At 41.2% G+C, this 15,661-nt stretch overlaps 27 non-coding genes across 27 annotated transcripts; all 27 read right to left on the bottom strand.

Annotated features, from left to right (window-relative positions):
- Positions 1-392: 392 nt before the first annotated feature.
- TRNAL-AAG (transfer RNA leucine (anticodon AAG)) lies at positions 393-474 on the bottom strand. Its single transcript has one exon. It is a non-coding gene; the product is annotated as a tRNA-Leu (tRNA).
- Positions 475-919: 445 nt separating this feature from the next.
- Positions 920-1,001, bottom strand: TRNAL-UAG (transfer RNA leucine (anticodon UAG)). The gene has a single exon. It is a non-coding gene; the product is annotated as a tRNA-Leu (tRNA).
- A 485-nt stretch (positions 1,002-1,486) lies between these two features.
- On the bottom strand, positions 1,487-1,568 carry TRNAL-AAG (transfer RNA leucine (anticodon AAG)). Its single transcript has one exon. It is a non-coding gene; the product is annotated as a tRNA-Leu (tRNA).
- Positions 1,569-2,013: 445 nt separating this feature from the next.
- On the bottom strand, positions 2,014-2,095 carry TRNAL-UAG (transfer RNA leucine (anticodon UAG)). The gene has a single exon. It is a non-coding gene; the product is annotated as a tRNA-Leu (tRNA).
- A 1,012-nt stretch (positions 2,096-3,107) lies between these two features.
- Positions 3,108-3,189, bottom strand: TRNAL-UAG (transfer RNA leucine (anticodon UAG)). Its single transcript has one exon. It is a non-coding gene; the product is annotated as a tRNA-Leu (tRNA).
- A 485-nt stretch (positions 3,190-3,674) lies between these two features.
- Positions 3,675-3,756, bottom strand: TRNAL-AAG (transfer RNA leucine (anticodon AAG)). The gene has a single exon. It is a non-coding gene; the product is annotated as a tRNA-Leu (tRNA).
- A 445-nt stretch (positions 3,757-4,201) lies between these two features.
- TRNAL-UAG (transfer RNA leucine (anticodon UAG)) lies at positions 4,202-4,283 on the bottom strand. The gene has a single exon. It is a non-coding gene; the product is annotated as a tRNA-Leu (tRNA).
- Positions 4,284-4,768: 485 nt separating this feature from the next.
- Positions 4,769-4,850, bottom strand: TRNAL-AAG (transfer RNA leucine (anticodon AAG)). Its single transcript has one exon. It is a non-coding gene; the product is annotated as a tRNA-Leu (tRNA).
- Positions 4,851-5,295: 445 nt separating this feature from the next.
- TRNAL-UAG (transfer RNA leucine (anticodon UAG)) lies at positions 5,296-5,377 on the bottom strand. The gene has a single exon. It is a non-coding gene; the product is annotated as a tRNA-Leu (tRNA).
- Positions 5,378-5,862: 485 nt separating this feature from the next.
- Positions 5,863-5,944, bottom strand: TRNAL-AAG (transfer RNA leucine (anticodon AAG)). Its single transcript has one exon. It is a non-coding gene; the product is annotated as a tRNA-Leu (tRNA).
- A 445-nt stretch (positions 5,945-6,389) lies between these two features.
- On the bottom strand, positions 6,390-6,471 carry TRNAL-UAG (transfer RNA leucine (anticodon UAG)). Its single transcript has one exon. It is a non-coding gene; the product is annotated as a tRNA-Leu (tRNA).
- A 485-nt stretch (positions 6,472-6,956) lies between these two features.
- On the bottom strand, positions 6,957-7,038 carry TRNAL-AAG (transfer RNA leucine (anticodon AAG)). The gene has a single exon. It is a non-coding gene; the product is annotated as a tRNA-Leu (tRNA).
- A 445-nt stretch (positions 7,039-7,483) lies between these two features.
- Positions 7,484-7,565, bottom strand: TRNAL-UAG (transfer RNA leucine (anticodon UAG)). The gene has a single exon. It is a non-coding gene; the product is annotated as a tRNA-Leu (tRNA).
- A 485-nt stretch (positions 7,566-8,050) lies between these two features.
- TRNAL-AAG (transfer RNA leucine (anticodon AAG)) lies at positions 8,051-8,132 on the bottom strand. The gene has a single exon. It is a non-coding gene; the product is annotated as a tRNA-Leu (tRNA).
- A 445-nt stretch (positions 8,133-8,577) lies between these two features.
- TRNAL-UAG (transfer RNA leucine (anticodon UAG)) lies at positions 8,578-8,659 on the bottom strand. The gene has a single exon. It is a non-coding gene; the product is annotated as a tRNA-Leu (tRNA).
- Positions 8,660-9,144: 485 nt separating this feature from the next.
- TRNAL-AAG (transfer RNA leucine (anticodon AAG)) lies at positions 9,145-9,226 on the bottom strand. The gene has a single exon. It is a non-coding gene; the product is annotated as a tRNA-Leu (tRNA).
- A 445-nt stretch (positions 9,227-9,671) lies between these two features.
- On the bottom strand, positions 9,672-9,753 carry TRNAL-UAG (transfer RNA leucine (anticodon UAG)). The gene has a single exon. It is a non-coding gene; the product is annotated as a tRNA-Leu (tRNA).
- A 485-nt stretch (positions 9,754-10,238) lies between these two features.
- On the bottom strand, positions 10,239-10,320 carry TRNAL-AAG (transfer RNA leucine (anticodon AAG)). Its single transcript has one exon. It is a non-coding gene; the product is annotated as a tRNA-Leu (tRNA).
- Positions 10,321-10,765: 445 nt separating this feature from the next.
- TRNAL-UAG (transfer RNA leucine (anticodon UAG)) lies at positions 10,766-10,847 on the bottom strand. The gene has a single exon. It is a non-coding gene; the product is annotated as a tRNA-Leu (tRNA).
- A 485-nt stretch (positions 10,848-11,332) lies between these two features.
- On the bottom strand, positions 11,333-11,414 carry TRNAL-AAG (transfer RNA leucine (anticodon AAG)). The gene has a single exon. It is a non-coding gene; the product is annotated as a tRNA-Leu (tRNA).
- Positions 11,415-11,859: 445 nt separating this feature from the next.
- On the bottom strand, positions 11,860-11,941 carry TRNAL-UAG (transfer RNA leucine (anticodon UAG)). Its single transcript has one exon. It is a non-coding gene; the product is annotated as a tRNA-Leu (tRNA).
- Positions 11,942-12,426: 485 nt separating this feature from the next.
- Positions 12,427-12,508, bottom strand: TRNAL-AAG (transfer RNA leucine (anticodon AAG)). Its single transcript has one exon. It is a non-coding gene; the product is annotated as a tRNA-Leu (tRNA).
- A 445-nt stretch (positions 12,509-12,953) lies between these two features.
- On the bottom strand, positions 12,954-13,035 carry TRNAL-UAG (transfer RNA leucine (anticodon UAG)). Its single transcript has one exon. It is a non-coding gene; the product is annotated as a tRNA-Leu (tRNA).
- Positions 13,036-13,520: 485 nt separating this feature from the next.
- TRNAL-AAG (transfer RNA leucine (anticodon AAG)) lies at positions 13,521-13,602 on the bottom strand. Its single transcript has one exon. It is a non-coding gene; the product is annotated as a tRNA-Leu (tRNA).
- Positions 13,603-14,047: 445 nt separating this feature from the next.
- Positions 14,048-14,129, bottom strand: TRNAL-UAG (transfer RNA leucine (anticodon UAG)). Its single transcript has one exon. It is a non-coding gene; the product is annotated as a tRNA-Leu (tRNA).
- Positions 14,130-14,614: 485 nt separating this feature from the next.
- On the bottom strand, positions 14,615-14,696 carry TRNAL-AAG (transfer RNA leucine (anticodon AAG)). Its single transcript has one exon. It is a non-coding gene; the product is annotated as a tRNA-Leu (tRNA).
- Positions 14,697-15,141: 445 nt separating this feature from the next.
- On the bottom strand, positions 15,142-15,223 carry TRNAL-UAG (transfer RNA leucine (anticodon UAG)). Its single transcript has one exon. It is a non-coding gene; the product is annotated as a tRNA-Leu (tRNA).
- Positions 15,224-15,661: the final 438 nt, after the last annotated feature.

Here is a 15,661-nt window from a genome sequence, read left to right as displayed (position 1 = left end):
CCAACAGGACAAAGCAATAATTCTGAGAATTGTCTTTTCCTAAACATCAAAATGTACAAGTATCATATGAAAAGATTAAAGGATAAGCTCATTTAAAAGTAAGCAAATCATTAAGCTACATGAGATAAGAATTTGAAAACCTCAGAGGTAGTGGAGGTGGCAGCAGAGGGATTCAAGCCCACACACCCAAAGAGACTGCAGCCTTAATCCAGCACATCTAGACTCCACGACCATGACACTGCAAATGCTTGCTCCATTAAATAGCAAAACTGTTCAGGTATTTCTGAAAACTCACTGATTTACCTAATTTGATCATCATCACAAGATTGTTCTTTGCACAACCCAATCTACTATTAAATTCGACTTTTCATGAACTTCCTGACTGCAAAAGCTGGCAGCAGTGGGATTTGAACCCACGCCTCCAAAGAGACTGGAGCCTTAATCCAGCGCCTTAGACCGCTCGGCCATGCTACCTGGATGACAGCCGTGTCAACTTCCTTGGAGTAAGGCAAGTATAGCTGATTTCATTTTAAAGTAGTGTATGTGTGGTAATGGGCATATCACTCTCCAAAAAGACAAAGCAATAATTCTGAGAATTGTCTTTTCCTAAACATCAAAATATACAAGTATCATATGAAAAGATTAAAGGATAAGCTCAGTAAAAAGTAAGCAAATCATTACGCTACATGAGATAAGAATTTGAAAACCTCCGAGGTAGTAAGAGTGGCACCAGCGGGATTCAAACCCACACACCCAAAGAGACTGCAACCTTAAACCAGCACATCTAGACCCCACGAACCATGTTGCTGCAAATGCTTCCTCGATTCCATACTGACACAGTCCAGGTATTTCTGAAAACTCACTGATTTACCTAATTTGCTAATCGTCACAAGATTGTTCTTTGCCCAACACTAAAAGCTGGCAGCAGTGGGATTTGAACCCACGCCTCCAAAGAGACTGGAGCCTAAATCCAGCGCCTTAGACCGCTCGGCCATGCTACCTGGGTGAAAAGCGATAAAATGTCCTTGGAGTAAGGGAAGTATAGCTGATTTTATTTTAAAGTAGTGTATGTGTGCTAACGGGCATATCTCTCTCCAACAGGACAAAGCAATAATTCTGAGAATTGTCTTTTCCTAAACATCAAAATGTACAAGTATCATATGAAAAGATTAAAGGATAAGCTCATTTAAAAGTAAGCAAATCATTAAGCTACATGAGATAAGAATTTGAAAACCTCAGAGGTAGTGGAGGTGGCAGCAGAGGGATTCAAGCCCACACACCCAAAGAGACTGCAGCCTTAATCCAGCACATCTAGACTCCACGACCATGACACTGCAAATGCTTGCTCCATTAAATAGCAAAACTGTTCAGGTATTTCTGAAAACTCACTGATTTACCTAATTTGATCATCATCACAAGATTGTTCTTTGCACAACCCAATCTACTATTAAATTCGACTTTTCATGAACTTCCTGACTGCAAAAGCTGGCAGCAGTGGGATTTGAACCCACGCCTCCAAAGAGACTGGAGCCTTAATCCAGCGCCTTAGACCGCTCGGCCATGCTACCTGGATGACAGCCGTGTCAACTTCCTTGGAGTAAGGCAAGTATAGCTGATTTCATTTTAAAGTAGTGTATGTGTGGTAATGGGCATATCACTCTCCAAAAAGACAAAGCAATAATTCTGAGAATTGTCTTTTCCTAAACATCAAAATATACAAGTATCATATGAAAAGATTAAAGGATAAGCTCAGTAAAAAGTAAGCAAATCATTACGCTACATGAGATAAGAATTTGAAAACCTCCGAGGTAGTAAGAGTGGCACCAGCGGGATTCAAACCCACACACCCAAAGAGACTGCAACCTTAAACCAGCACATCTAGACCCCACGAACCATGTTGCTGCAAATGCTTCCTCGATTCCATACTGACACAGTCAAGGTATTTCTGAAAACTCACTGATTTACCTAATTTGCTAATCGTCACAAGATTGTTCTTTGCCCAACACTAAAAGCTGGCAGCAGTGGGATTTGAACCCACGCCTCCAAAGAGACTGGAGCCTAAATCCAGCGCCTTAGACCGCTCGGCCATGCTACCTGGGTGAAAAGCGATAAAATGTCCTTGGAGTAAGGGAAGTATAGCTGATTTTATTTTAAAGTAGTGTATGTGTGCTAACGGGCATATCTCTCTCCAACAGGACAAAGCAATAATTCTGAGAATTGTCTTTTCCTAAACATCAAAATGTACAAGTATCATATGAAAAGATTAAAGGATAAGCTCATTTAAAAGTAAGCAAATCATTAAGCTACATGAGATAAGAATTTGAAAACCTCAGAGGTAGTGGAGGTGGCAGCAGAGGGATTCAAGCCCACACACCCAAAGAGACTGCAGCCTTAATCCAGCACATCTAGACTCCACGACCATGACACTGCAAATGCTTGCTCCATTAAATAGCAAAACTGTTCAGGTATTTCTGAAAACTCACTGATTTACCTAATTTGATCATCATCACAAGATTGTTCTTTGCACAACCCAATCTACTATTAAATTCGACTTTTCATGAACTTCCTGACTGCAAAAGCTGGCAGCAGTGGGATTTGAACCCACGCCTCCAAAGAGACTAGAGCCTTAATCCAGCGCCTTAGACCGCTCGGCCATGCTACCTGGATGACAGCCGTGTCAACTTCCTTGGAGTAAGGCAAGTATAGCTGATTTCATTTTAAAGTAGTGTATGTGTGGTAATGGGCATATCACTCTCCAAAAAGACAAAGCAATAATTCTGAGAATTGTCTTTTCCTAAACATCAAAATATACAAGTATCATATGAAAAGATTAAAGGATAAGCTCAGTAAAAAGTAAGCAAATCATTACGCTACATGAGATAAGAATTTGAAAACCTCCGAGGTAGTAAGAGTGGCACCAGCGGGATTCAAACCCACACACCCAAAGAGACTGCAACCTTAAACCAGCACATCTAGACCCCACGAACCATGTTGCTGCAAATGCTTCCTCGATTCCATACTGACACAGTCCAGGTATTTCTGAAAACTCACTGATTTACCTAATTTGCTAATCGTCACAAGATTGTTCTTTGCCCAACACTAAAAGCTGGCAGCAGTGGGATTTGAACCCACGCCTCCAAAGAGACTGGAGCCTAAATCCAGCGCCTTAGACCGCTCGGCCATGCTACCTGGGTGAAAAGCGATAAAATGTCCTTGGAGTAAGGGAAGTATAGCTGATTTTATTTTAAAGTAGTGTATGTGTGCTAACGGGCATATCTCTCTCCAACAGGACAAAGCAATAATTCTGAGAATTGTCTTTTCCTAAACATCAAAATGTACAAGTATCATATGAAAAGATTAAAGGATAAGCTCATTTAAAAGTAAGCAAATCATTAAGCTACATGAGATAAGAATTTGAAAACCTCAGAGGTAGTGGAGGTGGCAGCAGAGGGATTCAAGCCCACACACCCAAAGAGACTGCAGCCTTAATCCAGCACATCTAGACTCCACGACCATGACACTGCAAATGCTTGCTCCATTAAATAGCAAAACTGTTCAGGTATTTCTGAAAACTCACTGATTTACCTAATTTGATCATCATCACAAGATTGTTCTTTGCACAACCCAATCTACTATTAAATTCGACTTTTCATGAACTTCCTGACTGCAAAAGCTGGCAGCAGTGGGATTTGAACCCACGCCTCCAAAGAGACTGGAGCCTTAATCCAGCGCCTTAGACCGCTCGGCCATGCTACCTGGATGACAGCCGTGTCAACTTCCTTGGAGTAAGGCAAGTATAGCTGATTTCATTTTAAAGTAGTGTATGTGTGGTAATGGGCATATCACTCTCCAAAAAGACAAAGCAATAATTCTGAGAATTGTCTTTTCCTAAACATCAAAATATACAAGTATCATATGAAAAGATTAAAGGATAAGCTCAGTAAAAAGTAAGCAAATCATTACGCTACATGAGATAAGAATTTGAAAACCTCCGAGGTAGTAAGAGTGGCACCAGCGGGATTCAAACCCACACACCCAAAGAGACTGCAACCTTAAACCAGCACATCTAGACCCCACGAACCATGTTGCTGCAAATGCTTCCTCGATTCCATACTGACACAGTCAAGGTATTTCTGAAAACTCACTGATTTACCTAATTTGCTAATCGTCACAAGATTGTTCTTTGCCCAACACTAAAAGCTGGCAGCAGTGGGATTTGAACCCACGCCTCCAAAGAGACTGGAGCCTAAATCCAGCGCCTTAGACCGCTCGGCCATGCTACCTGGGTGAAAAGCGATAAAATGTCCTTGGAGTAAGGGAAGTATAGCTGATTTTATTTTAAAGTAGTGTATGTGTGCTAACGGGCATATCTCTCTCCAACAGGACAAAGCAATAATTCTGAGAATTGTCTTTTCCTAAACATCAAAATGTACAAGTATCATATGAAAAGATTAAAGGATAAGCTCATTTAAAAGTAAGCAAATCATTAAGCTACATGAGATAAGAATTTGAAAACCTCAGAGGTAGTGGAGGTGGCAGCAGAGGGATTCAAGCCCACACACCCAAAGAGACTGCAGCCTTAATCCAGCACATCTAGACTCCATGACCATGACACTGCAAATGCTTGCTCCATTAAATAGCAAAACTGTTCAGGTATTTCTGAAAACTCACTGATTTACCTAATTTGATCATCATCACAAGATTGTTCTTTGCACAACCCAATCTACTATTAAATTCGACTTTTCATGAACTTCCTGACTGCAAAAGCTGGCAGCAGTGGGATTTGAACCCACGCCTCCAAAGAGACTGGAGCCTTAATCCAGCGCCTTAGACCGCTCGGCCATGCTACCTGGATGACAGCCGTGTCAACTTCCTTGGAGTAAGGCAAGTATAGCTGATTTCATTTTAAAGTAGTGTATGTGTGGTAATGGGCATATCACTCTCCAAAAAGACAAAGCAATAATTCTGAGAATTGTCTTTTCCTAAACATCACAATATACAAGTATCATATGAAAAGATTAAAGGATAAGCTCAGTAAAAAGTAAGCAAATCATTACGCTACATGAGATAAGAATTTGAAAACCTCCGAGGTAGTAAGAGTGGCACCAGCGGGATTCAAACCCACACACCCAAAGAGACTGCAACCTTAAACCAGCACATCTAGACCCCACGAACCATGTTGCTGCAAATGCTTCCTCGATTCCATACTGACACAGTCAAGGTATTTCTGAAAACTCACTGATTTACCTAATTTGCTAATCGTCACAAGATTGTTCTTTGCCCAACACTAAAAGCTGGCAGCAGTGGGATTTGAACCCACGCCTCCAAAGAGACTGGAGCCTAAATCCAGCGCCTTAGACCGCTCGGCCATGCTACCTGGGTGAAAAGCGATAAAATGTCCTTGGAGTAAGGGAAGTATAGCTGATTTTATTTTAAAGTAGTGTATGTGTGCTAACGGGCATATCTCTCTCCAACAGGACAAAGCAATAATTCTGAGAATTGTCTTTTCCTAAACATCAAAATGTACAAGTATCATATGAAAAGATTAAAGGATAAGCTCATTTAAAAGTAAGCAAATCATTAAGCTACATGAGATAAGAATTTGAAAACCTCAGAGGTAGTGGAGGTGGCAGCAGAGGGATTCAAGCCCACACACCCAAAGAGACTGCAGCCTTAATCCAGCACATCTAGACTCCACGACCATGACACTGCAAATGCTTGCTCCATTAAATAGCAAAACTGTTCAGGTATTTCTGAAAACTCACTGATTTACCTAATTTGATCATCATCACAAGATTGTTCTTTGCACAACCCAATCTACTATTAAATTCGACTTTTCATGAACTTCCTGACTGCAAAAGCTGGCAGCAGTGGGATTTGAACCCACGCCTCCAAAGAGACTGGAGCCTTAATCCAGCGCCTTAGACCGCTCGGCCATGCTACCTGGATGACAGCCGTGTCAACTTCCTTGGAGTAAGGCAAGTATAGCTGATTTCATTTTAAAGTAGTGTATGTGTGGTAATGGGCATATCACTCTCCAAAAAGACAAAGCAATAATTCTGAGAATTGTCTTTTCCTAAACATCACAATATACAAGTATCATATGAAAAGATTAAAGGATAAGCTCAGTAAAAAGTAAGCAAATCATTACGCTACATGAGATAAGAATTTGAAAACCTCCGAGGTAGTAAGAGTGGCACCAGCGGGATTCAAACCCACACACCCAAAGAGACTGCAACCTTAAACCAGCACATCTAGACCCCACGAACCATGTTGCTGCAAATGCTTCCTCGATTCCATACTGACACAGTCAAGGTATTTCTGAAAACTCACTGATTTACCTAATTTGCTAATCGTCACAAGATTGTTCTTTGCCCAACACTAAAAGCTGGCAGCAGTGGGATTTGAACCCACGCCTCCAAAGAGACTGGAGCCTAAATCCAGCGCCTTAGACCGCTCGGCCATGCTACCTGGGTGAAAAGCGATAAAATGTCCTTGGAGTAAGGGAAGTATAGCTGATTTTATTTTAAAGTAGTGTATGTGTGCTAACGGGCATATCTCTCTCCAACAGGACAAAGCAATAATTCTGAGAATTGTCTTTTCCTAAACATCAAAATGTACAAGTATCATATGAAAAGATTAAAGGATAAGCTCATTTAAAAGTAAGCAAATCATTAAGCTACATGAGATAAGAATTTGAAAACCTCAGAGGTAGTGGAGGTGGCAGCAGAGGGATTCAAGCCCACACACCCAAAGAGACTGCAGCCTTAATCCAGCACATCTAGACTCCACGACCATGACACTGCAAATGCTTGCTCCATTAAATAGCAAAACTGTTCAGGTATTTCTGAAAACTCACTGATTTACCTAATTTGATCATCATCACAAGATTGTTCTTTGCACAACCCAATCTACTATTAAATTCGACTTTTCATGAACTTCCTGACTGCAAAAGCTGGCAGCAGTGGGATTTGAACCCACGCCTCCAAAGAGACTGGAGCCTTAATCCAGCGCCTTAGACCGCTCGGCCATGCTACCTGGATGACAGCCGTGTCAACTTCCTTGGAGTAAGGCAAGTATAGCTGATTTCATTTTAAAGTAGTGTATGTGTGGTAATGGGCATATCACTCTCCAAAAAGACAAAGCAATAATTCTGAGAATTGTCTTTTCCTAAACATCACAATATACAAGTATCATATGAAAAGATTAAAGGATAAGCTCAGTAAAAAGTAAGCAAATCATTACGCTACATGAGATAAGAATTTGAAAACCTCCGAGGTAGTAAGAGTGGCACCAGCGGGATTCAAACCCACACACCCAAAGAGACTGCAACCTTAAACCAGCACATCTAGAACCCACGAACCATGTTGCTGCAAATGCTTCCTCGATTCCATACTGACACAGTCAAGGTATTTCTGAAAACTCACTGATTTACCTAATTTGCTAATCGTCACAAGATTGTTCTTTGCCCAACACTAAAAGCTGGCAGCAGTGGGATTTGAACCCACGCCTCCAAAGAGACTGGAGCCTAAATCCAGCGCCTTAGACCGCTCGGCCATGCTACCTGGGTGAAAAGCGATAAAATGTCCTTGGAGTAAGGGAAGTATAGCTGATTTTATTTTAAAGTAGTGTATGTGTGCTAACGGGCATATCTCTCTCCAACAGGACAAAGCAATAATTCTGAGAATTGTCTTTTCCTAAACATCAAAATGTACAAGTATCATATGAAAAGATTAAAGGATAAGCTCATTTAAAAGTAAGCAAATCATTAAGCTACATGAGATAAGAATTTGAAAACCTCAGAGGTAGTGGAGGTGGCAGCAGAGGGATTCAAGCCCACACACCCAAAGAGACTGCAGCCTTAATCCAGCACATCTAGACTCCACGACCATGACACTGCAAATGCTTGCTCCATTAAATAGCAAAACTGTTCAGGTATTTCTGAAAACTCACTGATTTACCTAATTTGATCATCATCACAAGATTGTTCTTTGCACAACCCAATCTACTATTAAATTCGACTTTTCATGAACTTCCTGACTGCAAAAGCTGGCAGCAGTGGGATTTGAACCCACGCCTCCAAAGAGACTGGAGCCTTAATCCAGCGCCTTAGACCGCTCGGCCATGCTACCTGGATGACAGCCGTGTCAACTTCCTTGGAGTAAGGCAAGTATAGCTGATTTCATTTTAAAGTAGTGTATGTGTGGTAATGGGCATATCACTCTCCAAAAAGACAAAGCAATAATTCTGAGAATTGTCTTTTCCTAAACATCACAATATACAAGTATCATATGAAAAGATTAAAGGATAAGCTCAGTAAAAAGTAAGCAAATCATTACGCTACATGAGATAAGAATTTGAAAACCTCCGAGGTAGTAAGAGTGGCACCAGCGGGATTCAAACCCACACACCCAAAGAGACTGCAACCTTAAACCAGCACATCTAGACCCCACGAACCATGTTGCTGCAAATGCTTCCTCGATTCCATACTGACACAGTCAAGGTATTTCTGAAAACTCACTGATTTACCTAATTTGCTAATCGTCACAAGATTGTTCTTTGCCCAACACTAAAAGCTGGCAGCAGTGGGATTTGAACCCACGCCTCCAAAGAGACTGGAGCCTAAATCCAGCGCCTTAGACCGCTCGGCCATGCTACCTGGGTGAAAAGCGATAAAATGTCCTTGGAGTAAGGGAAGTATAGCTGATTTTATTTTAAAGTAGTGTATGTGTGCTAACGGGCATATCTCTCTCCAACAGGACAAAGCAATAATTCTGAGAATTGTCTTTTCCTAAACATCAAAATGTACAAGTATCATATGAAAAGATTAAAGGATAAGCTCATTTAAAAGTAAGCAAATCATTAAGCTACATGAGATAAGAATTTGAAAACCTCAGAGGTAGTGGAGGTGGCAGCAGAGGGATTCAAGCCCACACACCCAAAGAGACTGCAGCCTTAATCCAGCACATCTAGACTCCACGACCATGACACTGCAAATGCTTGCTCCATTAAATAGCAAAACTGTTCAGGTATTTCTGAAAACTCACTGATTTACCTAATTTGATCATCATCACAAGATTGTTCTTTGCACAACCCAATCTACTATTAAATTCGACTTTTCATGAACTTCCTGACTGCAAAAGCTGGCAGCAGTGGGATTTGAACCCACGCCTCCAAAGAGACTGGAGCCTTAATCCAGCGCCTTAGACCGCTCGGCCATGCTACCTGGATGACAGCCGTGTCAACTTCCTTGGAGTAAGGCAAGTATAGCTGATTTCATTTTAAAGTAGTGTATGTGTGGTAATGGGCATATCACTCTCCAAAAAGACAAAGCAATAATTCTGAGAATTGTCTTTTCCTAAACATCACAATATACAAGTATCATATGAAAAGATTAAAGGATAAGCTCAGTAAAAAGTAAGCAAATCATTACGCTACATGAGATAAGAATTTGAAAACCTCCGAGGTAGTAAGAGTGGCACCAGCGGGATTCAAACCCACACACCCAAAGAGACTGCAACCTTAAACCAGCACATCTAGACCCCACGAACCATGTTGCTGCAAATGCTTCCTCGATTCCATACTGACACAGTCAAGGTATTTCTGAAAACTCACTGATTTACCTAATTTGCTAATCGTCACAAGATTGTTCTTTGCCCAACACTAAAAGCTGGCAGCAGTGGGATTTGAACCCACGCCTCCAAAGAGACTGGAGCCTAAATCCAGCGCCTTAGACCGCTCGGCCATGCTACCTGGGTGAAAAGCGATAAAATGTCCTTGGAGTAAGGGAAGTATAGCTGATTTTATTTTAAAGTAGTGTATGTGTGCTAACGGGCATATCTCTCTCCAACAGGACAAAGCAATAATTCTGAGAATTGTCTTTTCCTAAACATCAAAATGTACAAGTATCATATGAAAAGATTAAAGGATAAGCTCATTTAAAAGTAAGCAAATCATTAAGCTACATGAGATAAGAATTTGAAAACCTCAGAGGTAGTGGAGGTGGCAGCAGAGGGATTCAAGCCCACACACCCAAAGAGACTGCAGCCTTAATCCAGCACATCTAGACTCCACGACCATGACACTGCAAATGCTTGCTCCATTAAATAGCAAAACTGTTCAGGTATTTCTGAAAACTCACTGATTTACCTAATTTGATCATCATCACAAGATTGTTCTTTGCACAACCCAATCTACTATTAAATTTGACTTTTCATGAACTTCCTGACTGCAAAAGCTGGCAGCAGTGGGATTTGAACCCACGCCTCCAAAGAGACTGGAGCCTTAATCCAGCGCCTTAGACCGCTCGGCCATGCTACCTGGATGACAGCCGTGTCAACTTCCTTGGAGTAAGGCAAGTATAGCTGATTTCATTTTAAAGTAGTGTATGTGTGGTAATGGGCATATCACTCTCCAAAAAGACAAAGCAATAATTCTGAGAATTGTCTTTTCCTAAACATCAAAATATACAAGTATCATATGAAAAGATTAAAGGATAAGCTCAGTAAAAAGTAAGCAAATCATTACGCTACATGAGATAAGAATTTGAAAACCTCCGAGGTAGTAAGAGTGGCACCAGCGGGATTCAAACCCACACACCCAAAGAGACTGCAACCTTAAACCAGCACATCTAGACCCCACGAACCATGTTGCTGCAAATGCTTCCTCGATTCCATACTGACACAGTCCAGGTATTTCTGAAAACTCACTGATTTACCTAATTTGCTAATCGTCACAAGATTGTTCTTTGCCCAACACTAAAAGCTGGCAGCAGTGGGATTTGAACCCACGCCTCCAAAGAGACTGGAGCCTAAATCCAGCGCCTTAGACCGCTCGGCCATGCTACCTGGGTGAAAAGCGATAAAATGTCCTTGGAGTAAGGGAAGTATAGCTGATTTTATTTTAAAGTAGTGTATGTGTGCTAACGGGCATATCTCTCTCCAACAGGACAAAGCAATAATTCTGAGAATTGTCTTTTCCTAAACATCAAAATGTACAAGTATCATATGAAAAGATTAAAGGATAAGCTCATTTAAAAGTAAGCAAATCATTAAGCTACATGAGATAAGAATTTGAAAACCTCAGAGGTAGTGGAGGTGGCAGCAGAGGGATTCAAGCCCACACACCCAAAGAGACTGCAGCCTTAATCCAGCACATCTAGACTCCACGACCATGACACTGCAAATGCTTGCTCCATTAAATAGCAAAACTGTTCAGGTATTTCTGAAAACTCACTGATTTACCTAATTTGATCATCATCACAAGATTGTTCTTTGCACAACCCAATCTACTATTAAATTCGACTTTTCATGAACTTCCTGACTGCAAAAGCTGGCAGCAGTGGGATTTGAACCCACGCCTCCAAAGAGACTGGAGCCTTAATCCAGCGCCTTAGACCGCTCGGCCATGCTACCTGGATGACAGCCGTGTCAACTTCCTTGGAGTAAGGCAAGTATAGCTGATTTCATTTTAAAGTAGTGTATGTGTGGTAATGGGCATATCACTCTCCAAAAAGACAAAGCAATAATTCTGAGAATTGTCTTTTCCTAAACATCAAAATATACAAGTATCATATGAAAAGATTAAAGGATAAGCTCAGTAAAAAGTAAGCAAATCATTACGCTACATGAGATAAGAATTTGAAAACCTCCGAGGTAGTAAGAGTGGCACCAGCGGGATTCAAACCCACACACCCAAAGAGACTGCAACCTTAAACCAGCACATCTAGACCCCACGAACCATGTTGCTGCAAATGCTTCCTCGATTCCATACTGACACAGTCCAGGTATTTCTGAAAACTCACTGATTTACCTAATTTGCTAATCGTCACAAGATTGTTCTTTGCCCAACACTAAAAGCTGGCAGCAGTGGGATTTGAACCCACGCCTCCAAAGAGACTGGAGCCTAAATCCAGCGCCTTAGACCGCTCGGCCATGCTACCTGGGTGAAAAGCGATAAAATGTCCTTGGAGTAAGGGAAGTATAGCTGATTTTATTTTAAAGTAGTGTATGTGTGCTAACGGGCATATCTCTCTCCAACAGGACAAAGCAATAATTCTGAGAATTGTCTTTTCCTAAACATCAAAATGTACAAGTATCATATGAAAAGATTAAAGGATAAGCTCATTTAAAAGTAAGCAAATCATTAAGCTACATGAGATAAGAATTTGAAAACCTCAGAGGTAGTGGAGGTGGCAGCAGAGGGATTCAAGCCCACACACCCAAAGAGACTGCAGCCTTAATCCAGCACATCTAGACTCCACGACCATGACACTGCAAATGCTTGCTCCATTAAATAGCAAAACTGTTCAGGTATTTCTGAAAACTCACTGATTTACCTAATTTGATCATCATCACAAGATTGTTCTTTGCACAACCCAATCTACTATTAAATTCGACTTTTCATGAACTTCCTGACTGCAAAAGCTGGCAGCAGTGGGATTTGAACCCACGCCTCCAAAGAGACTGGAGCCTTAATCCAGCGCCTTAGACCGCTCGGCCATGCTACCTGGATGACAGCCGTGTCAACTTCCTTGGAGTAAGGCAAGTATAGCTGATTTCATTTTAAAGTAGTGTATGTGTGGTAATGGGCATATCACTCTCCAAAAAGACAAAGCAATAATTCTGAGAATTGTCTTTTCCTAAACATCAAAATATACAAGTATCATATGAAAAGATTAAAGGATAAGCTCAGTAAAAAGTAAGCAAATCATTACGCTACATGAGATAAGAATTTGAAAACCTCCGAGGTAGTAAGAGTGGCACCAGCGGGATTCAAACCCACACACCCAAAGAGACTGCAACCTTAAACCAGCACATCTAGACCCCACGAACCATGTTGCTGCAAATGCTTCCTCGATTCCATACTGACACAGTCCAGGTATTTCTGAAAACTCACTGATTTACCTAATTTGCTAATCGTCACAAGATTGTTCTTTGCCCAACACTAAAAGCTGGCAGCAGTGGGATTTGAACCCACGCCTCCAAAGAGACTGGAGCCTAAATCCAGCGCCTTAGACCGCTCGGCCATGCTACCTGGGTGAAAAGCGATAAAATGTCCTTGGAGTAAGGGAAGTATAGCTGATTTTATTTTAAAGTAGTGTATGTGTGCTAACGGGCATATCTCTCTCCAACAGGACAAAGCAATAATTCTGAGAATTGTCTTTTCCTAAACATCAAAATGTACAAGTATCATATGAAAAGATTAAAGGATAAGCTCATTTAAAAGTAAGCAAATCATTAAGCTACATGAGATAAGAATTTGAAAACCTCAGAGGTAGTGGAGGTGGCAGCAGAGGGATTCAAGCCCACACACCCAAAGAGACTGCAGCCTTAATCCAGCACATCTAGACTCCACGACCATGACACTGCAAATGCTTGCTCCATTAAATAGCAAAACTGTTCAGGTATTTCTGAAAACTCACTGATTTACCTAATTTGATCATCATCACAAGATTGTTCTTTGCACAACCCAATCTACTATTAAATTCGACTTTTCATGAACTTCCTGACTGCAAAAGCTGGCAGCAGTGGGATTTGAACCCACGCCTCCAAAGAGACTGGAGCCTTAATCCAGCGCCTTAGACCGCTCGGCCATGCTACCTGGATGACAGCCGTGTCAACTTCCTTGGAGTAAGGCAAGTATAGCTGATTTCATTTTAAAGTAGTGTATGTGTGGTAATGGGCATATCACTCTCCAAAAAGACAAAGCAATAATTCTGAGAATTGTCTTTTCCTAAACATCAAAATATACAAGTATCATATGAAAAGATTAAAGGATAAGCTCAGTAAAAAGTAAGCAAATCATTACGCTACATGAGATAAGAATTTGAAAACCTCCGAGGTAGTAAGAGTGGCACCAGCGGGATTCAAACCCACACACCCAAAGAGACTGCAACCTTAAACCAGCACATCTAGACCCCACGAACCATGTTGCTGCAAATGCTTCCTCGATTCCATACTGACACAGTCAAGGTATTTCTGAAAACTCACTGATTTACCTAATTTGCTAATCGTCACAAGATTGTTCTTTGCCCAACACTAAAAGCTGGCAGCAGTGGGATTTGAACCCACGCCTCCAAAGAGACTGGAGCCTAAATCCAGCGCCTTAGACCGCTCGGCCATGCTACCTGGGTGAAAAGCGATAAAATGTCCTTGGAGTAAGGGAAGTATAGCTGATTTTATTTTAAAGTAGTGTATGTGTGCTAACGGGCATATCTCTCTCCAACAGGACAAAGCAATAATTCTGAGAATTGTCTTTTCCTAAACATCAAAATGTACAAGTATCATATGAAAAGATTAAAGGATAAGCTCATTTAAAAGTAAGCAAATCATTAAGCTACATGAGATAAGAATTTGAAAACCTCAGAGGTAGTGGAGGTGGCAGCAGAGGGATTCAAGCCCACACACCCAAAGAGACTGCAGCCTTAATCCAGCACATCTAGACTCCACGACCATGACACTGCAAATGCTTGCTCCATTAAATAGCAAAACTGTTCAGGTATTTCTGAAAACTCACTGATTTACCTAATTTGATCATCATCACAAGATTGTTCTTTGCACAACCCAATCTACTATTAAATTCGACTTTTCATGAACTTCCTGACTGCAAAAGCTGGCAGCAGTGGGATTTGAACCCACGCCTCCAAAGAGACTGGAGCCTTAATCCAGCGCCTTAGACCGCTCGGCCATGCTACCTGGATGACAGCCGTGTCAACTTCCTTGGAGTAAGGCAAGTATAGCTGATTTCATTTTAAAGTAGTGTATGTGTGGTAATGGGCATATCACTCTCCAAAAAGACAAAGCAATAATTCTGAGAATTGTCTTTTCCTAAACATCAAAATATACAAGTATCATATGAAAAGATTAAAGGATAAGCTCAGTAAAAAGTAAGCAAATCATTACGCTACATGAGATAAGAATTTGAAAACCTCCGAGGTAGTAAGAGTGGCACCAGCGGGATTCAAACCCACACACCCAAAGAGACTGCAACCTTAAACCAGCACATCTAGACCCCACGAACCATGTTGCTGCAAATGCTTCCTCGATTCCATACTGACACAGTCCAGGTATTTCTGAAAACTCACTGATTTACCTAATTTGCTAATCGTCACAAGATTGTTCTTTGCCCAACACTAAAAGCTGGCAGCAGTGGGATTTGAACCCACGCCTCCAAAGAGACTGGAGCCTAAATCCAGCGCCTTAGACCGCTCGGCCATGCTACCTGGGTGAAAAGCGATAAAATGTCCTTGGAGTAAGGGAAGTATAGCTGATTTTATTTTAAAGTAGTGTATGTGTGCTAACGGGCATATCTCTCTCCAACAGGACAAAGCAATAATTCTGAGAATTGTCTTTTCCTAAACATCAAAATGTACAAGTATCATATGAAAAGATTAAAGGATAAGCTCATTTAAAAGTAAGCAAATCATTAAGCTACATGAGATAAGAATTTGAAAACCTCAGAGGTAGTGGAGGTGGCAGCAGAGGGATTCAAGCCCACACACCCAAAGAGACTGCAGCCTTAATCCAGCACATCTAGACTCCACGACCATGACACTGCAAATGCTTGCTCCATTAAATAGCAAAACTGTTCAGGTATTTCTGAAAACTCACTGATTTACCTAATTTGATCATCATCACAAGATTGTTCTTTGCACAACCCA

Source organism: Anomaloglossus baeobatrachus, chromosome 5, assembly GCF_048569485.1.
Source record: "Anomaloglossus baeobatrachus isolate aAnoBae1 chromosome 5, aAnoBae1.hap1, whole genome shotgun sequence".
NCBI lineage: Eukaryota > Metazoa > Chordata > Amphibia > Anura > Aromobatidae > Anomaloglossus > Anomaloglossus baeobatrachus.
This window is presented reverse-complemented; position numbering and strand designations above follow the sequence as displayed.